Source organism: Nomascus leucogenys, chromosome 23, assembly GCF_006542625.1.
Source record: "Nomascus leucogenys isolate Asia chromosome 23, Asia_NLE_v1, whole genome shotgun sequence".
In the NCBI taxonomy this organism is placed as follows: domain Eukaryota; kingdom Metazoa; phylum Chordata; class Mammalia; order Primates; family Hylobatidae; genus Nomascus; species Nomascus leucogenys.
The window spans coordinates 15,688,218-15,712,589 of NC_044403.1; the positions used below are offsets into that span (position 1 = coordinate 15,688,218).

The following is a 24,372-nucleotide window of genomic DNA, read 5'->3' on the forward strand; positions in this document are numbered from 1 at the left end:
TGTCTGTCTTGGAACTCAGAATTTGTAGCAGGTGTGACTTTAATTTTGATGACAAAACTTAATATTCTGTTCCACTCTTTCTTAGCTTGACTTGCTCCTTGTAATTTATTATGGCAAATGTAGCTACATTAAAGTGATTTTTACAATTTTTGATGCTTTCAAAACCTTGAGTTTTTTTAATTTTATGGAGCCACAGGAAGGTCTTTAAATAAGGTATCATTGGTCTGATGCTGCAATTAAAGATTCCTTTAGGCTGGACCATCTTGTTATTGTTAATGATACCTAACATTTTTTGAGCACCTACCCTGTGCTAATGCTTTATATATGTAGATATTTACATGTTTTAACATGTTTATTTCTCACTTCAACCCGTCAGATATATAATATTATTACTACCACTGAGCAAATAAAGAAACTGAGAAACAAAAAAGTGTATTAACCTACCTAAGGTTTGCGTTTATGTTCACAGATTTATTATAAACAGGGATTAAAGGAGGCACGTGGGTGAACATGACATACTAGTATAACATGTAGAGCATGCCTGGATTTTGGCCCTGAAACAGAGTATTCACTCAACTCAACTATCGCCACTAAAAAGGGTTAAAAACTTCTTAATTTTTATTAACAACAACATTTTTTTCAAGTACTTCTCACAGCAAGCTTGAAATGGGTTAGAAGCCTGTCTGAAAAAATTTCATTATCATGAGATAAAAGAGAATGAGAAATATCTTTTCATATTGAAAATGTAATAAAAATACAACCTCTTCCAGATCCATTTCTAATATTAAATTTGGTTGTTTTAAGAAATTTCTAATAATTTTCAATCTTCTTTTTACCATCATATTCTAGAAGCTATAATATTTCTTAGTTTATAAACAAACAAATGAAAATGTTATTTAGTTCCAGCCAATAAACGTTTGCATTTTGCATTATGAAGTAATATATAAAATAATTAAAAGTCATACACTTCGACTTTGAAACAGAACTACACATGTAGTTTAAGAGCAATTGTGACATATTTGAGAAGGCATGTCTAAGAGTCCCTGATTTAAGTAAGACTGCGGAACTGTAGAAAATGTATTTCATTGACAAAACTGTGTCCCCTCAAATATTCCCATGTTTTGATCCCTGGAACCTGTGACCACAGTAAGTTACCTGGCAAAGAGGATTTAAAGCTGCAGATGAAATTAAGTTTCCTAATTAGCTGACCTTAAAATAGATTATCTGACTGGACCCAGGGTAATCACAAGGATCCTTAAAATGGGAGAAGGAGGCAGAAGAGATTCAGACTGCTGTGATGTAAGGATTGAATCCACTTCGCTGGCTTTTAAGATGAAGAAAGGGGCCACATGGCTAGAAACATAAGACATCTATAGGAGCTGGAATAGTCAAGGGATCTCTACCTTGGAGCCTCCAGAAAGGAATACAGCCCTGATGAAATCTTGATCTTAGTACAATGGGACCCATGTTGGACTTCCGACTTACAGAACTGAAACATAATAAATGTGTTGCTTTAAGCCCCAAAGTTTGTGACAATTTATTACAGCAGCAATAGAAAATAAATACAATATATAAATTGAAAGGTATTTCCTAAATTAACTGGAAAATCAGAGACTAGAATAAGTATAGAAGACCACACACACAAAAAAGCTCTCTATTATTGGTTGGAAAGTTCAGCTTAATTCAGTGATATTTGAAAGGTGGTATTATCAATGACAACTCCTTAGTGTACCACAATCGCTTACAACCTTGTATTCAGTTCAACTTGCAAGAGGTCAGTTTCTGTTGAGGATTAATTACTTATCTGGCTTCAAAGAGAATGTACAGACAAAATTTCGGCACCTGTCAGAAAAAGGACAGCCCCTGCCAGCTGCTTCTATTTTTTAAATCTACAAAGGTGTAAATATCATTCAAACAACTCCAATGTTCAGAATAGGAACAAAAATGTTTATTTTACAAAAGAACAACAAAAAAGGAACCTTTCTGAGAATGTTTGTTCTTGATCCAAAAAGTCCTGGCCACATTACTAAGAATATCTACAGGAGGAAGATCAGAGGAGTGTGGAAGAAATAAATTATTGGACTAAATAAAAATGATCTTTATTTCAGATAACAAATTTTAGGAATATAAAATTTACCAGTGTTTTAATTTATATAAATGTCATGGGAGATAGAGATTGTGCCAAGACAGGATGTGTCAATGTCTAATGAGTTAACCATCTGTATTTTTAGTGAAGTGGAAGGGAAGTCTATAACTATGGCGGCTGACCTGGTTACTGAGAGGGCTCTGAGCTGGAAGGATATTCTGAAATTCGCAAGCCTCTCTTCATTTGCTCAACCAGTTCCCAAGTATCTCCTCACTTGCTGAGCCAAGTGTATGTATTACATAGACACACACACAGAAAATCATATTTTAGCAAGACATAAATCTGACCTTCCTCAGTTCAACTTGGTGTATAAATTCAGAGAAGACAATAACTAGATAGATAGATCGATCGATAGATAGATAGATAGATAGATAGATAGATAGATAGATAGATAGATTTATCCTTTATTATTTACATTATCTCACTTTTTTCATTTCTAATTTGGAATTGAGTGATAAGGTAAACATTTTACTATTTACATGAGCTCTGATACTGTTTTTATTTAAGTGAAGACAAGAGGTGCTTGGGGAAAACATTAATCTTTACACAGTCTTGATTAGTTGCCGTTTTATGTGAACAATTGATGTTTTCCTATTCACATATAATCTTATATAAGTTTCACTTCCTATTAAACTGCCTAAAGATTCTTGCATATGGAAAATTCAAAGCCATCATTTATTCTCATTTTTGAGAGATATTGACTTGAATAAATACATTTATTTATTCACACACCTATTACTCATTTGCGCATTTGTTTATTCAGTAGCTGTTTTTAAGTATATATGTCAAGCACTGTACAAAACACTTGTAATACAAAAATGAATACGAAAACTATAAAATACAGCTCTGGCCTTCAAGTAGGTCATAGACACAAATTTATATTACAGTGCAATATAGGAATAACTTTAATAGACACAGGCTCCATTTTATTTGTAGGATTTTATATAGAATATTATTAAGCTTATATTGCCTTGGAAAAAGCAAAAGTAAAATTCATGAAGAACATATTTGAGGTTTATATATTGGGTATGTTTTTGTTCAGAATGTGCAATATGTCAAAGACAATTTTGTGCAGGACATTGAGACCTGGTTTCAGGAATGTTTGGTTCCTAAGCATTGCTAAATTTTCAACCTTAAATATAATAAAGCAGTTGAATCAGTAATTCATTCAATGCCTCTGAGTGTGTCTTAGGAGTAAATAAGACAATAAAAAGTTAGCCTCCTATTTTCACATAACAACTTTGGGGTAAATGATTTGTAGGAATAAAGCTTGCTTCAGGGGAAGACATGGAGAGTGAAGGAAACCTACAGACTGAATCCTGATAGCCTTTGAAATATGACACTTGCTGGGGGCTGCATGAGTACAACCTAGTGGCATTTGAGGAAGAAACAATAATGATTCAATTATTGTCAGACAAATCTAACCTGAAGAGAATTCCAGGACAATGAGAATGCTTACTGATCAGAAGATGTGGCTGCTGTTTTCTTTGTCTACTGCAACAAATATGCAGATCCCCTTCCTCTGTTTAAATCTTGTTTTACTGAGTGTTCTCTTAGTAATGAAAGAGGACTGGAAAATTATTTTCAATAATTTATTTGCTGCTCAGAGAAATTTTTTACATTAAAACTGTGAGCAATGTCATTAGGAAAAGAAGATTTCAGTGTGTCAAAGTGAGTGGGTAAGATTTCAAGAATAGAAGATTCCTAAGCTAACTTGAAGGAAGTAACAGTTTTTCTGACAGATTTGAGAAGAGGAAGAGGAGGTCTTTAAATTGTTTTCCATACAGAGGATATCAATTTGGCAAAGTCAAGGCCAAAAATAAGAAGAAAGAAAAACAGGAGTAAGAAAAATAGAAGATAGGCCAGGCATGGTGGCTCACGACTGTAATCCCAGCACTTTTGGAGGCTGAGGCGGGTGGATCACGAGCTCAGGAGTTCGAGGCCAGCCTGGCCAACGTGGTGAAACCCTGTCTCTACTAAAAATACAAAAAATTAGCCAGGCGTGGTGGCGGACGCCTGTAATCCCTGCTACTTGGGAGGCTGAGACAGGAGAATTGCTTGAAACCGGAAGGCAGAGGTTGCAGTGAGTTGAGATCACCTCACTGCACTCCGGCCTGGGCAACAAGAGCGAAACTCCATCTCAAAATAAATAAATAAATAAACAGGATAAAAAAGATGTGGAATATAAAAGGAGGAAGATGAAGTGAATGAAGAAAGGTGAAGACATGAGAAGGCACTTTGTTACAAAGTACTAGGTCATGAGTCACAGCAGTGAAAAAGACCAACATGGTCTTACAATCTTATGGGAAGGAAAATTATCACCAGACTTTTTGCAGCAACACCTTGTGACACAAGCAAATAATGTGATATATTTTAGATATTCAAGAAAAGAAAATTGAACCAAGGACATAAACGGACTTCAAAATTAAAGCTTCTCAAACTGTTATGACCCCGGAACTCAGGAAACATGCAGGAACCAGGAAACATTGTTCTTACAGACTTTTTAAAAGAAATACTGGAGAATAAGCTTCAGACAATCAAAATGACAGAGATAAATCAACATAAAGACTGTTGGTGAGAATTAAATATATAACGTGTTTTCTTAGAGACCTCAGACAGATGAGGGACATATTGAAGACAGTTTAATATGGCTATCTGAACTGACAACATAGACACAGTTCAACTGTAATAAAAGGTGGAGGACATGAAAATAATGTATGCATTTTTAAGAAAACTCTTTTTGTTAATCATATAAGTGACTGTATTAGAATTTTTATCCTTATAATATTTTGTGTGTGTAATGCTGGATTTTAAAAATGAGTAATTCTAGCATCCCCAGCGTCTCTCTCTTTCTCACTCTCTCTATCTGTGTGCGTGTGTTTGTGTGTCTATGGGTGTGTGTGTGTGTGTGGGTGGGTGTCATTTCTTATAACTTCATTCCTTAGAAGGCCTAGAAGTAATGTTCATTTCAGTACAATGAGCATTCCTCACATTCAGACTGTGGTACTGAAACATCATTACCTAGTAAAGAAAGCAGGGTTGCTTGGTGGACCAGTTGATTTCAGGTTTGGGCAGATAATGTATACGATGAGCTGGGATGTCCTGTGACTCTAGTTAGCAAGAAAGATATCAAAGAATATGAGAGTACATCAATAGAACCTGTGAGCTAACTCAGAGAGGCTCTTACTGGCTAATATCGAATATGTTTATTTATTTTGTTTGTTTGTTTGTTTTTTGTTTTTTGTTTTTTGAGACAGAGTCTGGCTCTGTGGCCCAGGCTGGAGTGCAGTGGCACCATCTCGGCTCACTGCAAGCTCCGCCTCCCGGGTTCACGCCATTCTCCTGCCTCAGCCTCCCGAGTAGCTGGGACTACAGGCGCCCGCCACCACGCCCTGCTAATTTTTTTTTTTTTTTGTATTTTTAGTAGAGACAGGGTTTCACTATGTTTGCCAGGATGGTCTCGAACTCCTGACCTCGTGATCCGCCCACCTCGGCCTCCCAAAGTGCTAGGATTACAGGCTTGAGCCACCGCGCCCGGCCTATCGAATATGTTTATATCCGTGAATTCACATGACACACATTCATGCACAATGAATTAATTGTCTTTGTACAATGCAGGGTTAATAAAGTATACAATGAAACATTTATTTTGTCATTGTTAAAATAAAGCTGTCACTGGATAACTAAGTAATAGATGAGGCAAAATTTCTCTTTGTAGAAGAGAAATAAATAAATGAAGAAAGTGATGAAATTGCATTATCAATATTTTACAGCAACTAATGAATTATAAAAACTAGGCATCAAGCATTGGTGACTGCTAATATCACAAAAAGAGAGGCATCCAGGTGTTTTGTGCTTCCTGATAAAGAATTCAAAACTACCATGAAGAAGTCTTGCCAAAAATTCTAACTTGAATTTATTTGATTAAGCCTCTAGATTTAATTACCAATGCCCAGGAAATATAGAGGACAGAGGAACATGTTAAACTAAATCAGGTGGAAATCTGTACAGAAAAAATAATATGGTTTCTTTAACAAGTAAATTTCTAGAAAAAAATAAATGGAGCAGAAATACATTAATTAAAAAGTACTTAAAAATACCGACTCCCCCCAAAAAAGGGAAAATAAAGCCATGCAATTTAGGAATAAACACTTGCTTGAAGAAATTATATAGAAAAGTACAGAAGTGATATCAGAAGAGTGTTTACTCATGGGGAGACAAAGGGCATTGTGTTTGGGAGAGTAAGCAGGGCTTTCCGGATGTTAGGAAATTTCTAGACATGGGAGGTGATTACAAGGTTGTTCAATCTCTAATAGCACATTAAGCTGTACCTTTATTTTGTGTAGTTGCTAATATCATCAATTTAAAAAGTATTAGGTAGCGTGATTCTTTGGATGTATGAAACTGAAGGACTTGTACAAAATCTACACGAAGATGCTGAATAAGCAGTTGTTACATGTGGGTCTTGAATTGAGGCGACATATCTTATGGTTTATTCCATAAGCCTTGTTTAAAGACGGTTAAGAGATTAAGAAGAGGTATCAATATGAGAATAAAATCTCAGTATAAGAGACAATCAGTGTATAATGGATTGACCCCAAAAAGAAAAGTACAGAATAGTCTGAGAGGTAGGAGAAAAATAATAAGCCACTGCCATCTCACTTTGTCCACTTGTGGTCCTGGTAAGAGGAAAATAAGTGAAAAGCAAGCTCCTTCCTTTTAAGGACCTGATTGAGAACTGCATATATCACTTCTGCTCACATCTCATTGCCCTGAATGTATAACAAAAGGAAGGCTGGAAACGCAGTCTCTTATTTTGTTTCATGGGCCTAGGGAAAAACATGAGTATTTTATTACTAAAAGGAATAAATGACCTTGTTTAGAAAAATCATGATTGAATGGCTTTGAAGTTCTCTGGGAAGCCTGGAGTTAGAGTGTGAAATGAAAATGCTGAGCCAAGTGTAACTAGCAGGCAAGTCTCTAACAGATGTGGAGGAACAAGGTCAGAGGAGGTCAGCAAGTAGAAGAGACATGGGGCAGTAGAGAAGGATGTCTGGGGACTCTAAGGAGTGGAATTTTATACTGTGTTGAAAAGGAATGGCCTGGTAGTCAACAGCCGTATAGAAGAATGTGGGCCTGTCTCCTGTTCCTTGGTATGTGGGGCATGGGACCATGAACAGCTTCCACTAGAGTGTCACAAAAGAACAGTCCTAAGGGAGAGCCAAGTCTTCCTTACAAAAAGAGGGTAAAGGAAGCCTAAAATAATCAACAAAACATCTTGCATAGATTAAATCTCAAGTGAAAGAATGTATCCCACTCTATATTTTACAAATGGAGATTCTGTCACTCCTCTTGCTTTTATGAGAAAAAATATTAATCAATTCAGATGTAGTTCTTAACATTATATTTTTAATTTAAATGCCTTTTAAAATTTATATATTTTAATAATAGAAGGAGTTGGTATGTTAGTAAACAACTTCAGGCATGTCAAAGTTACATTTTGAGAATATGAAACTATTCCTTAAGAGGATTAATATTTATAAAGCATTATATCTTTTAACCATAAAGTACCCACAATAGACTGTTTTCTGTTATTTTAAGTTGTCTAGAATTAGAGTAAAACTATAGATCATTGTATAGCTAGCCTACATTTTATAGAATACTGGTCCAAAACCATTGGGGCTGGTTTAACTGATAAGTTTTACCTCACTTGGGAACTAAGACACTGCATATTTTCCTGGAAAACAGTAGTAGTCCTTGGGCCACATTGAATGTTATTCCCTAAGCTCAACATAACTCTACAAAACTAAAGCCGAATTTCAGCACCATTTAGTCAAAGGTAACAGGGGTTAATGAGAAAAAAAAAAAAAGATGGGCTCAAGAGAGTTTCATCTTCACTCTTCATTAATAGCTGCATGACTTTGAGTAAATTAATAAACATTTCTAACACCTCAAATTCATTATTAATAAAAATAAAGATATTTATAACTACCTTCCATAGTGTTAATAAGTATTATATAAGAAAAACTTGTTGGGCTATGCGCAGTGGCTCATGCCTGTGATCCCAGCACTTCAGGAGGCCGAGGTGGGTGGATCACCTGAGGGAGTTCGAGACCAGCCTGGCCAACGTGGTGAAACCCCATCTTTACTAAAAATACAAAAATTAGCCAGGTGTGGTGGCTCACGCCTATAATCCCAGCTACATGGGAGGCTGAGGCAGGAGAATTGCTTGAACCTGGGAGGTGGATGTTGCAGTGAGCTAAGATCCTGCCACTACACTCCAGCCTGGGTAACGGAGCGAGACGCCATCTCAAAAAAAAAAAAAAAAAAAAAGGTAACTTGGCAGTGTCTGACAAATAGTAGCCGCATCATTTTATAATTGCTATTTGGATGTATCCCTTAATCCATTAATTTTTGTCTATTTTATTTAACTGATTCTATGTATTTTAACTGATAATAAAATAATGTATATTGTCATCTTTATTTCCATTTTGTGAAAGTATTATTGTTAGTTACCAATGTAATGCAGCAAAATTTTCCACTTATGCAAAAGGTTACCCTTGTTTTTATGAGTATTTGACTGTGAATGGAAGTAAGTAGCAGAAACAAATAATTCCATAACAGTTTCTTCTTTGGAAAACTCTAATATTGTTCTGAAACCAAAGTAGTAAATAGTTTTAGCTCTTAAATGAAATCTCATTACATGGTAGTCACTTTACAGGACATGGTTTGAGAAGACTTGTTTGGGTGAGGAAAACCTAGGGGAGGTAATGTTTCATTACTGCCCTCTGCCCAGATGCAGAAGATGGGAGAGAAACTACACATACCCCAATGTATCTATTGCTGTTCTAGTGGCTAGAAACATGTGGATGTTCTTCACCAAAAAAAAAAAATTTATAGGTGAATTAATTATACAAAATATCAAAAATATGAACAGATACCTACTTAAAGATGTTTAATATTAACATAATTGTTAGCATGAGGATATAGGTTCTTAAGAAATCTAAGTTTCAGCTGGCACAGTGGCTCATGCCTGTAATACCAGCACTTTGGGAGGCCGAGGCAGGAGGATAGACTTGAGGCCAGGAGTTCGAGATCAGCCTGGCCAACACGGCAAAACCCCATCTCTACTAAAAATAAAAAAATTTCCCAGGCATTGTGGTGCACGGCTGTAATCCCAGCTACTTGGGAGGCTGAGGCATGAGAATTGTTTGACCCTGGGAAGCGGAGGTTGGTGCACTGATATGCACCACTGCACTCCAGCCTAAGTGACAGAGTGAGACTCTGTTTAAAAAAAAGAAAGAAAGAAATCTAAGTTTCGATTGAATCTTTGACAAAGTTATTGTTATGGTGAATGATATATTTGATATGAATATGATTTAGAGAAAGATCTAGAAATTTTTTGAAAGGCAATTGTAGGTAAAACCAATGATAAGTTGAATACATTGATAATTTTAATGCTTCTGAGAACACAGCACACACAATGATAAATACCACATAAAATTACTTTTTAAAATATGGCTAATATGCACTGTTTGAATAGCCACATTTTATTTTCACTATTTAAAACAAGTATCTGAATTATGTCATATGATTCACTGCATAGGAAGCACAACAGTGGGAATTCATCTAAAAATCAATGTAGTGTAAGAGTTAAATGAATTAGTTTGGGAAGGCTGAATGAAAGAACAGATAGGTAGAAAAATTCAGAAAACTTTGTAAAAACTTGAAAAAGGTTACAAATTATAAAATTAAAAGCTGGTCAAATAGGCTGTGGTTTTGGGAAATAATATCCTTAATGATATCTCTAATCTTAGAATAATAATAATAATAATAACAATAAAAATCAAGGTACTTAATGTCAGTACAGTTCCCTTGCTGTAGAATGGTATCTGGCTGGTAACATAACTCAAAAAATTAAGCAAATATTTTATGAATTGAGTAAGCAAACAAATTCATTCGTAGTATAGCATTACCAGCCACAACGACTGACATCCATTCAGTCAACTAAATTTTTATCATATATAAGTCAAAACAGATTAAACAGAAATGGAAGGAAAAAATGCACACATACTGGCTGGCACTTGCTTTGTATCTGGAGGAGAATAAATATCCCAGCCTGAAAAAATGGTAAAGGGATGGTTCATTTTCCTGTTACTGCTGAATTGGGAGATACAGAGTCGGATCAATTCCCTCCACCACCCTGAAAAGGTTGCTCTGTTGCACAGCACACCTTTCAGTAGAAACGAGGGCCACATGGCCACTTAGCTTTCTACATGCTTTCTAAGACTAAAATTTGCATTAATGCAAAATGTCGCGTCTATGGTGACTGTGCATTTGTTTTGCCTCATGTAGGAACGGGGGATAAATATTTGGGATACAAAAAATACCATGAGAAAGTACAAAAACAGTCCACTTCTGGCAAAAGAACTATATATTGGCTAGAATTATCTAGATATGTATACCTTCTCAAAACAGTCAATAGGACATGAAAGCAATATAGATGAAGTCCAGAATTTAGAGAAATTAAGGGACTGCTAGTGACCAGAAATCAGATGAAGTCTGTTCACATTTACCATCCTTTTAGTTGAAAATCTGAGAAACATGCTCTAACAGGTCAATAATGAGAGGAACCAGGCAAGATAAGCTGCAGATGTTATTCATGAGTCATCAATGGAGAGAATTCAAAGGATGGGTAATTGAAAAATGTGTTAATATAGACGTGGAAATATTCTGCAAGAAATAAAGTGAATGCTTATCAAGACGTAAAAGAAGATCTTCTGAAAAATATATGCTATGTATAACTAATTATTATAAAAACTAGTTATATGTGATTTGTAAGATTAAGAAATCATGTGTTCTATTAAATAATCTCTAAAATTAAAAAGTAGCAAAACAAAATGAAAAAAAGAAGAAATTGAATAAGAGGGAGACGTCAATAAAATGGAGCTTAATAAGATACTGAGATGTGAAGAACCTGAAAATTCAGTCACGTATTTAAAATATTCCTCAAAGCAGAATTGATACATCAGAAAACTAAATTTTGAATTAAAAATTGAGAAATATTATGAATACAGAATAAGAGGAACAAGTGATAAAAATGTATAAGATGTGATACTACAGTTGTAACATTCATAGAAAGGAGAACTGTCACTATATTATGGAAATCCTAAAAATAAATCAGAAAAAGTAGAAACAACCAACATTGAAGATGGCAAAAAAGAAAACCGTGAATATGCATATTACATCTCCATATATATATGGCACATATATACATAACCAGAAAATATATGTATATTGTGATATTTTGAAAATGAAGCATTTACCCAACATGAAAAAAATGAAGAAAAAGAAGAGAATGAGGAGGAAGAAGGGAGGGAGGGAGACAGGAAGAGAGGAGGAAGACAAAGGAGGAGGAGAAAGAAAAATCTATCTGGACATACAGTTTACTTTTAAAGACAAACTGCCTTAAGATAATGGAACTATGTCTACATAGTTCTAAAGTAAGTATGTTCTATACCAAGCATTCAGTTTGTCTTTTGTGTGTGAGAGCAGCTAAAACATATTCGAACATATGTAAGTGCTCACAAATCTTTGTGCACTTTTAATGAGTAATGTTCATCAGGCCACAAAATTTTAATCAAAGTAAGAACTCAATAATAGGGCACTAATAGTAACTCTTTAAAAATCAGTTAACATTGACTAGGTCTAAATAATGATTGCAAATATAATTTAATAATTTCAAAATTTACTCCATATTAATTAGCAAGGTGAAGAGTCTTAGATTATATTTCAAGTAAAACTGAAAGGCATGTTAAATTTTCTGTCTTACTAGAGGAAAGGGGATAAAATATGCTGCTTTGTTTCTATCAATGTTTTTTTTAAAGTTCATATATATTTGTTTGTATATATAGAGTTATTAAGTATTACAGACCTATTAGTTGGAGAAAGATACCGTCCATATTTTCCAAAACACTAGAGGAATCAAAATGTGACAACATTTACATTATATTCAGCCAGGAATATAGGAAAATAAAAGTATGTTTTAAGAATAGCAAACAGAATGGGCCCTGTAGGATCACTGACATCTAATAATGATAAATATAAGCAGTTAATAGGATTAAGAACATTATGCAAATATAAATTTTCTATTGCATAGTGTTGTTTTTTTGTTTTTTGTTTTTTTTTAGATGAAGTCTAGCTCTTGTTCCCCCAGGCTGGAGTGCAGTGGCGTGATCTGGCTCACTGCAACCTCCGCCTCCCGGGTTCAAGCGATTCTTCTGCCTCAGCCTCCCGAGTAGCTGGGATTACAGGTGCCTGCCACCACGCCTGCCTAATTTTTATATTTTTAGTAGAGATGAGGTTTCATCATGTTGGTCAGGGTGGTCTCAAACTCCTGACCTCAGGTGATCTGCCTGCCTCAGCCTCCCAAAATGCTGGGATTACAGGCCTGAGCCACCACGCCAAGCCTATTGCATAGTTTTTGTAACAGAAACACATAAAAAAATTAAAGCAAAGTTAAAAGTATTGCCAAATATATTACTCAAACATACACACCTACACAGACACACACACACAGACATGCAAAATGAAGCAAGAAAGGCAATATTAGTAACAGAAAACTGTAGGCTAAAAGCATCAAGGCCATTTTATTGAAATTTTTACATAAGTTATAATAGATATAGGCATTTATGAATCAGGTAAAAGTGTGTGTTTTAAGATGAATTAATGGAAACGTCTGGAATTTTATAACCAGCTCAATTTATTAACTAATATTAACTTTAAACTATATATATTTAGTTTTTCCATCTGCTAAAGATTGAATCCTTTTATCAACAAATCATACGAAAAGATTTGTTTTGCGTTGAATTTTGTATTTATTCATGATTTCTTAAATGATGAAGCATAAATGAACATACTTAAAATGTAAAAAGTAATTTTCTCACATCAGAAACCAAGTATCAAGGACATATTTGAGAAGGAGATTTAACCAGAGCCCAAGTGGCAGAAGTACAGATTAAAGAAAAATTTGCCACTAATTATTCTGGGGAAGGCTTTTCTCCTTGGAGTATGAATAAATAGCCACGTACATGTATACACAAAAATATAGAAACACACACAACCATGAAATAATCAAGCTGATGCTTATAAAATTATTTCAGTACTATGAGAGGAGAATGTTATCAATGAAGACTCTAAGGAAGAGAATTCTCAAAATCATTGAGGAAGAGGCTTGCTGAGTGAGCAAGCGTTCAGATGCCCCATGCAGGCTTTTACGGCGGGTTATTAGTCTGGCAAGACAGAGGAGAAAAGAGTGGTGTCGCTGATCTCAGTCTGCAGAAGACACTGCACTGTGAGCCAGGTAGATGGTTTTTCTCCCCACGCCCACAGAGAGTTTTCTCAAAACGTTGAGTGTTGATGAGAAAGTGTTCAGAAACAATAGATCTGAATTCAGCCTGTCTGCTCACATAGCTCATTTTCGTCTTTTGTTCTCACATACAATATTCCAAAAAGTAGCTGTCTCCGGAAAAAAAAAATTACTCCTATTCTAAGATGCACAATGACAAGAAAGTAATCATAATGGGACCTAAGCAAAAAATATCACAACAAAGGAGGAAGCCAACATGATTTCGGGGCAAAAAAAAGATGAAGAATATAAGCCAATACTCAACAAAACAGCATTTTGAAAAGCAGAACAAAGTAAGAATGTGTTCTCACAACCTGTTTATCTCTAGAACATTACCATTAATGGAAATTTTTAAAGAATGTGCTTAAGAATAGAAGGAAAATTATCCCAGGGAAGGTCTGAAAAATACCAGAAGGGGAGGTGAGTGAACATGATAGTAAATATGTGGATAATTCTGAACTAACGTTGACTATATAAACAATAATAACAATTTCTAATCTGGAAAGCAAAATAAGTAAGATATAATTAAATACTAGACTATAATGCTATATAAGTTGGGGTTGAGCAATCCAACTTCAAAAAATTTTTATATTGAGAAAGTACAAATATAAATTTTGATTTTTGAAGAATGCATGTTAAATTTTTGATAATAAATGTATATTCAGATAATAGAGGGTATATTTTCTACCAGTAGAAAGCAAAGAATGAAAACAACAACAAAAACAATAAACATCAATCAAGTTGGGAGAAGTTCCGTAAGTGAGAAGATGAGAAAAGGGCGGCACTGATGTCAATCAGCTGGAGACAAACAATTGCCTTGTCCTGTCTTCAGCTGAAGCACAAATATAAATGTTCTCTAAGATGAAGAAATGAAAAGGTGTATATCAGAAACACATCAATGTAAATTGTCTGGTTATGTCACATAAAATCTATAGATTGTTACATTTTATTAAGAAAAAAGCTAAATGAAATTTGTTATAGATATAGAGAAATTAAAGGATAAGTATTGCTTAAAATTAAAAGAAAGAGAAGTATTGTTTAAAATTAAAAAGACGAAAAAGGTACCACAGGCAATTTTTAATAATATCGACAACAACAAAAAACTGATGTCCTTACATTAAAAAGACAAAACAGATCTATTGGAAAAAGTAATTCAGGAGGTAAAGAATAACACTTTATAAAGTAAAGATTCAATTCACCAGGTGCATGTCACAGGTTTATACTTAAAAATAATTCATTTGAAACTTAAATGGCAACAGTTTATACTGCTACAAGGAGAAACTGATATAGCTACATTTATAATGGAAGTAATAGTAATCTCACATCATTTGTAGAGTGATCAGTCAAAAATATATAATTAACAAGCTTAATTCAATGAACATATATAAGATACTGTATCCAGTATTGGAATTTACACCTTTATAAGGACAAGATGGCTTATGAGAATTGATTATATATTTGTAATTTTAAAATAATTCAAAGTCAGTATTATAAAACTGTTTTCTCTGTCCCCAATGTAGTCAAAATCAGTAAAAATAAGATAACTTACAGAACTCATGTTTTTAAACTTAAAAAACATTTTTAAATAACTTGCACAGTGAAAAACCACAATAAAATTAGAAAAACTTTGAGATAAAAAATAAGGTTGCCAAGAAAAATACATATTTTTGCATAAGAAATTCAAAGATACACATCACTCTTATTCTATAGCTGAAAAACTCTTGAAAATATTTCAGCCAACAGAAAAATAAATCGTAATAATTTAAAATGCAAGAGCTTTGTCATAAAAGGTCTATTGCTAAGAGCTGATAACAGTTAAAATGGATTTATGCCTAAACAATTTAATCATTTTTTTGCTATGATTATCTGTATACCATTTCATCAGATCATACATTTGGAAAACAGCAATAATTTAGTTAGAAATACAATACAATGCTTTTCTAGATTGGAAATGATTACTTCATCACGTTTTCTTCCTGAGCTCTAAGAGAATTGTGCCATGTTTTGCTTACTTGAAGAGGGCTTCCTCATGACCAAAATGATTCCAGCTCAGGCAGAAGAAAAAGTGAAATCATAGCCTCGGGATTCACAATGGCATCACAGGATCTTGTTTATTTAATGAATCAGTGAAGACTCACCTACTTACTATGAACCCTTTCTATAGGAGGTAGAAGTTATTATTTTTTCTTTTTTTGCCAGCTCACTCATGGTTAGCTATTTTCTTATGCTCACTATTTTCTTATGCTCAATTCACAAACTTGCTTTTTACTGGTTCAGATGGCAGATAGACATGCGTGGAGAATAAATAACATGTCATGGAAAGAGCCCTCGAGTTGGAATAAGAAAACCTTGATTAAAATCCAAGCTCTTAATAACATTATTAATGACATGAGTGGTATGTGTTCTTTAACCTCGCTCTCTGAGTCTGTTTCCTAATATGCAATAATTACATTAGCTAATGCATTTAAAAAGGTGATCACTATGTACAAGTTATATATTATGATTAGTTTGAAAGAATGGGGTATATCTTATCTCTAACTTTAATCCCAAGCTTCAGAAATAGAATTGTTCATCAGACAAGAACATAAGGGGGCAACTGGGACACACAATAGGTTCACACTGGCCTCAGTGAGCTACGAATAAAGAGGTAGGCAAACAGCAGAGAGACGGAGCCCAGCACAGAGGGAGGAAATGGAAACAGAACAGAGCTTCTCGCTAGCAGGAGTTGCTTCTAGTTTGGATCCCATATGTTAAGAAATTCCACCTTCCATTTAACAAGAATTTCCTCTGGGAGCAATCATGGGGATGCCATCTACAGGCTAGTGGCACGAGCTTCAAGACACTAAAAGTGTACACTAAGAAAAATCTACCAGCAGACATGAACAAAATAATTAGCTCAAGGCTCTGATGAAATGGTATGGTATCAAATGCAATCTGTGGTGTCAGCTAGCTGGAGAGAAAGAGGCAGAGGGAGGGGGAAAAGAGAGAAAGAATTAGTTTATTCAGGAAAGATATATCTTCTGGTTGTAGATTTTGGGGAATATTTACAAGCCGGATATCTCTGTTTCAAAATATGGCACAAACTCACTCTGATTTTAAATTCATCTACCATTTTTGTATCACAGTATAATTAAAGAGCTATTTTGCCTCAATGATATATTCGAATCGAAATATCATGCTATGTAGTTAAGTATAGGAAGTTTATTTGTTTTAGTTTCTTACCTGACGCATGTATCTTCCTGAAATGAAACACGATCTCATTTCGTTTCAAGAGTCAAATACACTCACACAAGCTAAAACACTTCTATTTCAAGGGAACGTGATGCTTCCACTGGAAGCTTTTATTCCTGTTTGGCAGGTTGGGCATGTTTGGAAATCTATTTTTCATCAAACCCTGAAGGGTTATATGGAGAAAAAAAAAAAAGGTTTGCACTGACATAATGAATGGAGGATTTAAGCCAAAAACCTAACAATAAATTAGCTTCTCTGTGCTAAACAGAATTCGGGCCAAAGATACTGATCAGCAATATACAAACGAAAATATATTTTTAAAAAAATATGTAAGGCGAGCATATTTCCCCTCAAATTACAACTAAGGTTATTATGCATTTAAACATGGAGGTGGTTGGATGTGGTGAAACCAGTGGTCTCAATTTGCAGGAGCAGAGGTGAGCCCTTGAAAAAGGTATTCTAGCCATTCTCTGAGTTTCACCTATCGAGGTATTTTCTTTATTTAACTAGAATTTAATAAGTTCTTTTTTTCTAATTTAGAAAGATACTAATTTTTTGTTTAATCTTAGGATGCATAGTAAATTTCAATTTAAATATTTCTAATCTAATAACATTTGAAAAGAAACAGCAAAATAAAACAATATTTATAAGATTAGCAAGTAGATGTGGGTAGTTTATTGTTTTGGTGTACTGCTCTTGAAATTGAGCAATGTGTGAAGACTCTGAGACAACACAAGAAATTATATAATTAAATCCAGGTAAAATAGGATCTGCCAGAAGTAGGCCTGCTTTACTGGGAGAAAGTTTTAGGAAATAAAAATAAATTGGATTACTCTTGTTTCTAAAATATGTCATAGGATCCTTTTGTTGTTGCTGTTTTTTTCTCTTCTTTTTAGATTTATATCAGTTTTCTGTAAGAATGATTTCTTACATGGAAGGGTAGAGAAGAGAAAGTTGAGAATTATATCACTTTCAGGGCTACTCATGGAAAGATAATTATAGTATTGAAGGTTCACAATTGTACAACACCATCCCCCCACCCTTGTACCCCTTCTGTTCTAAAGCTACAAAGGTGTGAGAGGTTACAGAAAAATGGGAGCTTGACCTAGAAATGGAGGGTGATGTCACACAGGAAAACAATCATACCTTTATATTTTAATAATAACCTGAGCTGCAATTCTTAGCTTTGGAACTCTGGGGAGATAGATGACTTTAAAAATAACTTTACATGTAGTGATTTTTTCCAAATACATTTAAGCTAAACCCTTAAAAATCTGTTTAAATTAATTCCTAAAATGAGCCACTATTTAAGAAAAATAGTCCCTTCAAAAATTGAAACATTTTGGATCTACAAATCTCTTACCACACGTTAAAGTAGGCTCATACATTTTGCAGGAGGACTCAGGAGAGCTGGACTGGGTTGAAAAGGAACAATCTAATCTGGATAAAACTGAAAGATTAAGGTTAGAACAGTTTGATAGTCATTATTCATTAACCAGAAAGGGTACAAAAATGTACCTTGTACTTTGGTTCCTTTGAAAATATGTTCTTCAATATTTTTTCTTTCCTTGCTTAACATGTACGCTTTCCTATTTTAGTAGCACTTTTAATTAAAAGTAAAATCCAGAGAACAATTAAGCTTCTTCTAAAATTTACTTTTTTCATGGCTATGTCCTATGTCTAAAATTTAAACACCCAAAGCCTTCTGTCTTCCCTGGTAGTAGTCTACTCCATTTTTTAGGCAAAGTATTTAAGACATAATGATCAAGCTTCAACAATGAAATGCAAATTTTATTTAAAAATCAATCTTTACAGTGCAAGTTTATTTGATTTCCTATCTATTGTGTTAAGTTATTTTGTTTATGCATTTTATTGTAAGATGCAAAATTTTAAGTGTCATGGTGAACAGCCTTCTAAAACTTTCTTGCTTGTTACATTAAGAAATCAATGTCAAATTATATATAACCTTCTATTTTTTTCTAAATAGGCTTATTTCCCCCCACTCTAAAGCAAATGTGATTTCGTTGTTTAAAATTCCTCAATTTTCAGAACACACACTACGAGTTCTACAAGTGTCCTTACTCATCTGCCTGTAGTCTTGCTCAAAACCTGGAAAAGATTTTTCAACACTCACTCTGCCAGTAGGTAGAACTTAGCAGAGTTGTCTTTAAAGTTTAATATTAAGAGTTGTGACCCAGACCCCAAAGGTGGCTACCTGCATATTTCATACATGCTCCACATTTTCCATCTCATTCTCTTTTTAATGTTATTTGTATATACCCATTTTAAAGCAGGATCTCACTTTTTAAGTCAAAAGTTCTGATAGGATATCTACTGGGTACTTAGCAGCTGCCTAGTACTGGTTATAATGTGGTGAAAAAGACCGACAAGGTTTCTGCTATCATGAAGATTACAAGAGCAACTTCCCCCCCTGTTGCTTAGTAGAGTGACCCGAACCTAGTTAGTACCTGGGTGAAAAACAAATGAAGGCAGACACAGGTAATAATGCAGCTACTTGAATATTTCTATTTCAAATATAGGAAACTGCCAGAGACAGGACAATGTTTTGATCAAGCAATGCTAGCTGCATTGCTGTTTTATTAAAAAGTAAATTGCTTATTCATTCACTTTAAGAGGGAAAAAATGAATCAATAGAATATGAAATTCTTTATAAAGATAGAGCTTTTAGACATCCCAAAATACTATTTGTTTAATGTCTAGCGTAAACAAAATATTTATATTGATATTTCTAAACCTTATACAACCTGAGCCTCAACATTTTGTACTAAACTTGAACCAATCCTTTTATTTTAAGAGGATATTCATTATCAAAGAATCAACATAGATGAAAGGTTCATCTACTGCTATATAAGTAGAATGAGTACATATATATAATAGAATCCTCTTCCGCCCTTAAAAAAAGAAAGGAAATCGTGACATTGGCGACAACACGGATGATCCGGAGGGCATTATCTTGAGTAAAATAAGCTAGACATAGAAAAAGAAATACTACATTATCTTACTTATGTGTGAAATCTTAAAAAGTTAAATTAATAGGAGCAGAGAGTAAAATGGTGGTCACCAGAAGCTGTGGTAGGGAGACCGGGGAGATGTTGGTCAAAGGATACAAAATTTCAGTTAGGAGAACTAAGTTCAAGGGGTCCATTGTACAACATAGTCATTATGATTAACAACAATGTATTATATACTTGAAAATGTGTAAGACAGATTTTCAATGTTCTCACTACAAAAAAAATGGTAAGTATGGGAAGTAATGTATATAGTAATTAGCTTTATTTAGCCACTCCACAATGTGTATGTCAAAATATCATGTTGTACACCATAAATATATACAATATACAAGAGTAGATTGAACAATCATCTGTCGTTTTCATTATTCATTTGGAAAAAAAATGCTTTAATAACATATGCTCTTCTGTGGTGCCCATTGTTCAGCAGGAGCAGAGGTGGATGTTTTGACCCTCTGCCAAGTGGACATGCCTGACTCTAGATTCCGAAAAGCTAAAAATGACACTTCCCATATGCCTTTGCAGCTGAGAGTCAGGATAAGAGTTGGTTCTACCAAGAAGTTGTATTTGTACAAGGTAAAAGGTACAAGCAAGGAGTATTTTTCTTTCTCTTTCTCTCTCTTTCTTTTCTTTCTTTCTTTTTCTGTCTCTCTTTCTTTTCCTTCTTTTCTCTCTTCTCTTTTTCTTTCTTTCTTTCTTTTTTCTTTCTTCCTTTCTTTTTTTCTTTCTTCCCTCCCTCCCTTCCTTCCTTCATTCCTTCTTTCCTTCCTTCTTTCCTTCTTTCCTTCTTTCCTTCCACCTTCCTCTCTCCTTTCTCTTCTTTTTTTTTCTTTCTTTCTTTTCTTTACTTTTCTTTCTTCCTTTCCCTTTCATTTACTGGCAAGGAAGATCTTGTTTTTCAAAGCAATACTGCAGTGTCTATTCTTCACTTCCCTTGGTGTTGAGAGGCAGCTGTGGCAAAAGTAGTGGTGACAGCTGATTCCCAGCTTTCTAATTTTGAGATTGCTTTTATAGTGGATTGTTCATCTGCAATAGTTCCAGTGGTGATCTCAGTCCCTGGGTGTGTCAGTTCTCCTGTGCTGTGTTCCAGTCTAGAGCCCACAACTGTGGCTCTTCCTATCATTATTGCGAAAAGTAGTTTATTCTCTGTGTTAAATGAATCTTTCCTGCTTTAAATATTTAGATTTGTTTCTGAATAACAGTATTGCATCAAACCGACAATTGTCACACCGTATCTTTTCTTAACCTGTTTCCACAATAGAGTTTCAACTGGTCACATGCCCATCCAACTTAAGACTTCCTTTTTCAGCCTCCCTTTTGAGAGGTAGGACCATGTGTCTAAGCTCTAGACAATGGAATTTAAACAGAACATATTTGGTACTTCAGGCTTTGTCCTTAAAGATTAAAGCATGCAATATTTTGGAAGCTTTCCATCTTTCTGATAGTTGTGTCATGCATGGCAAAAGCTGTTTCCCTGAATCCAGAGACAGAAGTGACATATTGAGAATGGAAGAGTTGTCCTGTCCTGCCAACGACAAGCAACCTACCACTTGATATTTAGTGAGACATAAATTTTTATCTAGTATAAAATGCTGTGTTTTAGGGTCTCTTCGTATGTTTTAATGACATCTAATCTTAAATGAAACATGACTTGGTTACTAGAAGTGCACTCTAGCATAATAAAAAAAATGAAGCTTGGTCTAAGGATTGAGAGTGGGAAAGAACACAGATATTGCAGGCTAGAAAGTTAGTAATTCTCATTACTTTATGATAAAGCATTTCATAAAACTGTTATTTGCAATCCTTAAAAAGGGAGATTACTTGCCAAAAGAACACGTAACCTCTGTGAACCGCTGAGAAAGATTCTTGTGCAAAGTTCTGTGACAATATGTACTCGGGCTAGAGGTGACTCTGAAATAGGAGGGCTGGCAGTAAATAGGCCTCTATCTGACTTTTTCAAGTGCCCACATTAAAACCTCTCAGTTAATTGAAGTTCTTTATAGCTTCAAAGGTTAGGCTGAGAGTGATGCTTTCCTGCCTAAACTAATATTTTCAGGTAGCTTCAAAGTAGACACCCATAAATTGAAGGACAGCAGAATGTGCTAAGCAAAGAAACCAGTGAATAAAAGAAGATAGTCTGTACGCATAGCAACACTGTCTGGGTTACGTCTTTGGGTATGATAATTTGCCCATGGATCTGACTGGAAGCGACTAGACCAAAAGCAGACTAGGGTTTTGAGAGAATTGCGTGGATCTGCAGAAGCCAATATGTGTTTGACTTTTAAAGTATCTCCCATGCCCCACTACTGGATTTGCAGCATATACATCACAAAACATGTGCAGCTCCAAGGAGAGAATATTTTCTTTTTTTTTTTTTTTTTTTTTTTTTTTTTTTTTTTTTTTGAGACGGGAGTCTCACTCTGTCGCCCAGGCTGGAGTGCAGTGGCGCAATCTCGGCTCACTGCAAGCTCCGCCTCCCGGGTTCACGCCATTCTCCTGCCTCAGCCTCTCCGAGTAGCTGGGACTACAGGCGCCCGCCACCACGCCTGGCTAATTTTTTGTATTTTCAGTAGAGACGGGGTTTCTTCGTGGTCTCGATCTCCTGACCTCGTGATCCGTCCGCCTCGGCCTCCCAAAGTGCTGGGATTACAAGTGTGAGCCACCGCGCCCGGCCGGAGAGAATATTTTCTAATTCTTTCTTACAAAATAATTATAGGGTAATTAAATAGTTCTGAGAATAAAATGGATACATATTTAGAATAGAATTCATTTATTGAATGCTTACATTACACCAAAACAATGTTTTGGTTACTATAGCAGTAATGGACAAATAATCTCATAGAGAAATGAAAATAGGAACCATAAGTAATAAGGGACAATAAATTCCTCCAAGATAACATAATTCTTCCTCGATAATCAAGGAAATTATTTCACTGCCATAGCAGAAGAGGTCAAAAATCTCATCCAGTGGTATTTGATCATTGCCTTGAAAAACGACAGCTGTGCTTTTCCGTATACCTGGATATTTGGGTAATGGACTGCAAGTTGTTCCCCAGTATTCTTTACCGTCTTCTTTCCTGATGATGGCTAACTAGCTGAAGGCCATCTTTTGAAGCCTTTCTTTCAACTAGATGTGGGCAGCTTACTGGTTGTAGTCAATGAAATATGGAGAGGAACAATGCCTGATTATTCTAGTTGTGCTCTTAAAAGAATTATCTGTGCACTCTCCTATCTGCTCCCTCGCCCTCAACATACACACCATCAACTAGTTGGGAGACAGTGAGGAAACCTTGCACTGAACGTGGCAAAGCTGTATTGTAGGTTCTCACTGTCATCTTAGATATAAAAGAAAGAAAGTAAAAACACAAATGAGAGAAATTTTATGTTGTTTACACGGCTGCATTTTGGGTACTTTTGTTATAGATTTAGATTAAAACTGTATTAACTCCTACAGTAGCCATAAATTCAAGTAATTATTGTTCTTAAAAATTTGCTTATAGAAAATAGAATCAGAATAGACTCAAACTGACTATTTCTTTTCTTTTCCATTTATTTATTTATTTATTTATTTATTTATTTATTTATTTTTGAGATGGAGTTTCACTCTTGTTGCCCAGGCTGGAGTGCAACTTTGCGATCTCGGCTCACCGCAATCTCCACTTCCCGAGTTCAAGTGATTCTCCTGCCTCAGCCTCCCAAGTAGCTGGTCAGGCATGTGCCCGACTAATCTTGTACTTTTAGTACAGACGGGGTTTCACCATGTTGGTCAGGCTGGTCTCAAACTCCCAACCTCAGGTGATCTGCCTGTCTCAGCCTCCCAAAGTGCTGGGATTAATAGGCATGAGCCAATCCGCACAGCCTGAGCCACTGTACCCAGCCCTCTCTTTTTTAAAATTTTTAAGTGAAAATTTAAATTTTTTAAATTAAGAAATTATTATTATTATTATTTTGAGACAGAGTCTTACTCTGTCACCTAGGCTGGAGTTCAATGGCGCAATCTTGGCTCACTCCAACCTCCGCCTCCTGGGTTCAAGTAATTCTCCTGCCTCAGCCTCCCAAGTAGCTGGAGTAGCTGGAACTACAGGCGCATGCCACCACGCCCAGCTAATTTTTGCATTTTTAATAGAGACTGGGTTTCACCATGTTTGCCAAGATAGTCTCAATCTCTTGACCTCATGATCCACCTGCCTTGGCCTCCCAAAGTGCTGGGATTACAGGTGTGAGCCACCGCACCAAGCCCAAACTGACTATTTTTAGGTGCAGGTCCAAAATAAGAATATTACAAATATTACAAAAACTTGATATTAAAAAATTATAATAAATATATATATGTGTTTATAACTGTCCCCAGAGAATATGAAAATAAAGAAGTCATCTATTGAATATTAATGCTACTAATCATTAATTTAAATGAACATTCTTTCACGGATTCACATCTTAGAGATTTCTACAGCTCTCCACATGGTTTGGTAAAGAGCCAAGAAACAGTGGTCATAGATGGACCACTGGAAACGTGATTTCATAAAGTCTAGGGTTCCATTCTGAAAAGAAAAACAAAA

At 35.1% G+C, this 24,372-nt stretch overlaps 1 protein-coding gene across 1 annotated transcript in view; it reads right to left on the bottom strand.

Moving 5' to 3' along the window:
* Window positions 1-16,835, bottom strand: part of PIK3C2G (phosphatidylinositol-4-phosphate 3-kinase catalytic subunit type 2 gamma) — a 403,925-nt gene extending 387,090 nt beyond the window's left edge. Inside the window, exon 1 of the mRNA XM_004092097.3 lies at window positions 16,776-16,835. The gene's annotated coding sequence lies outside the window, so the exon portion shown is untranslated. The remainder of the gene's footprint in view (window positions 1-16,775) is intronic.
* Between the last annotated feature and the right edge of the window lie 7,537 nt (window positions 16,836-24,372).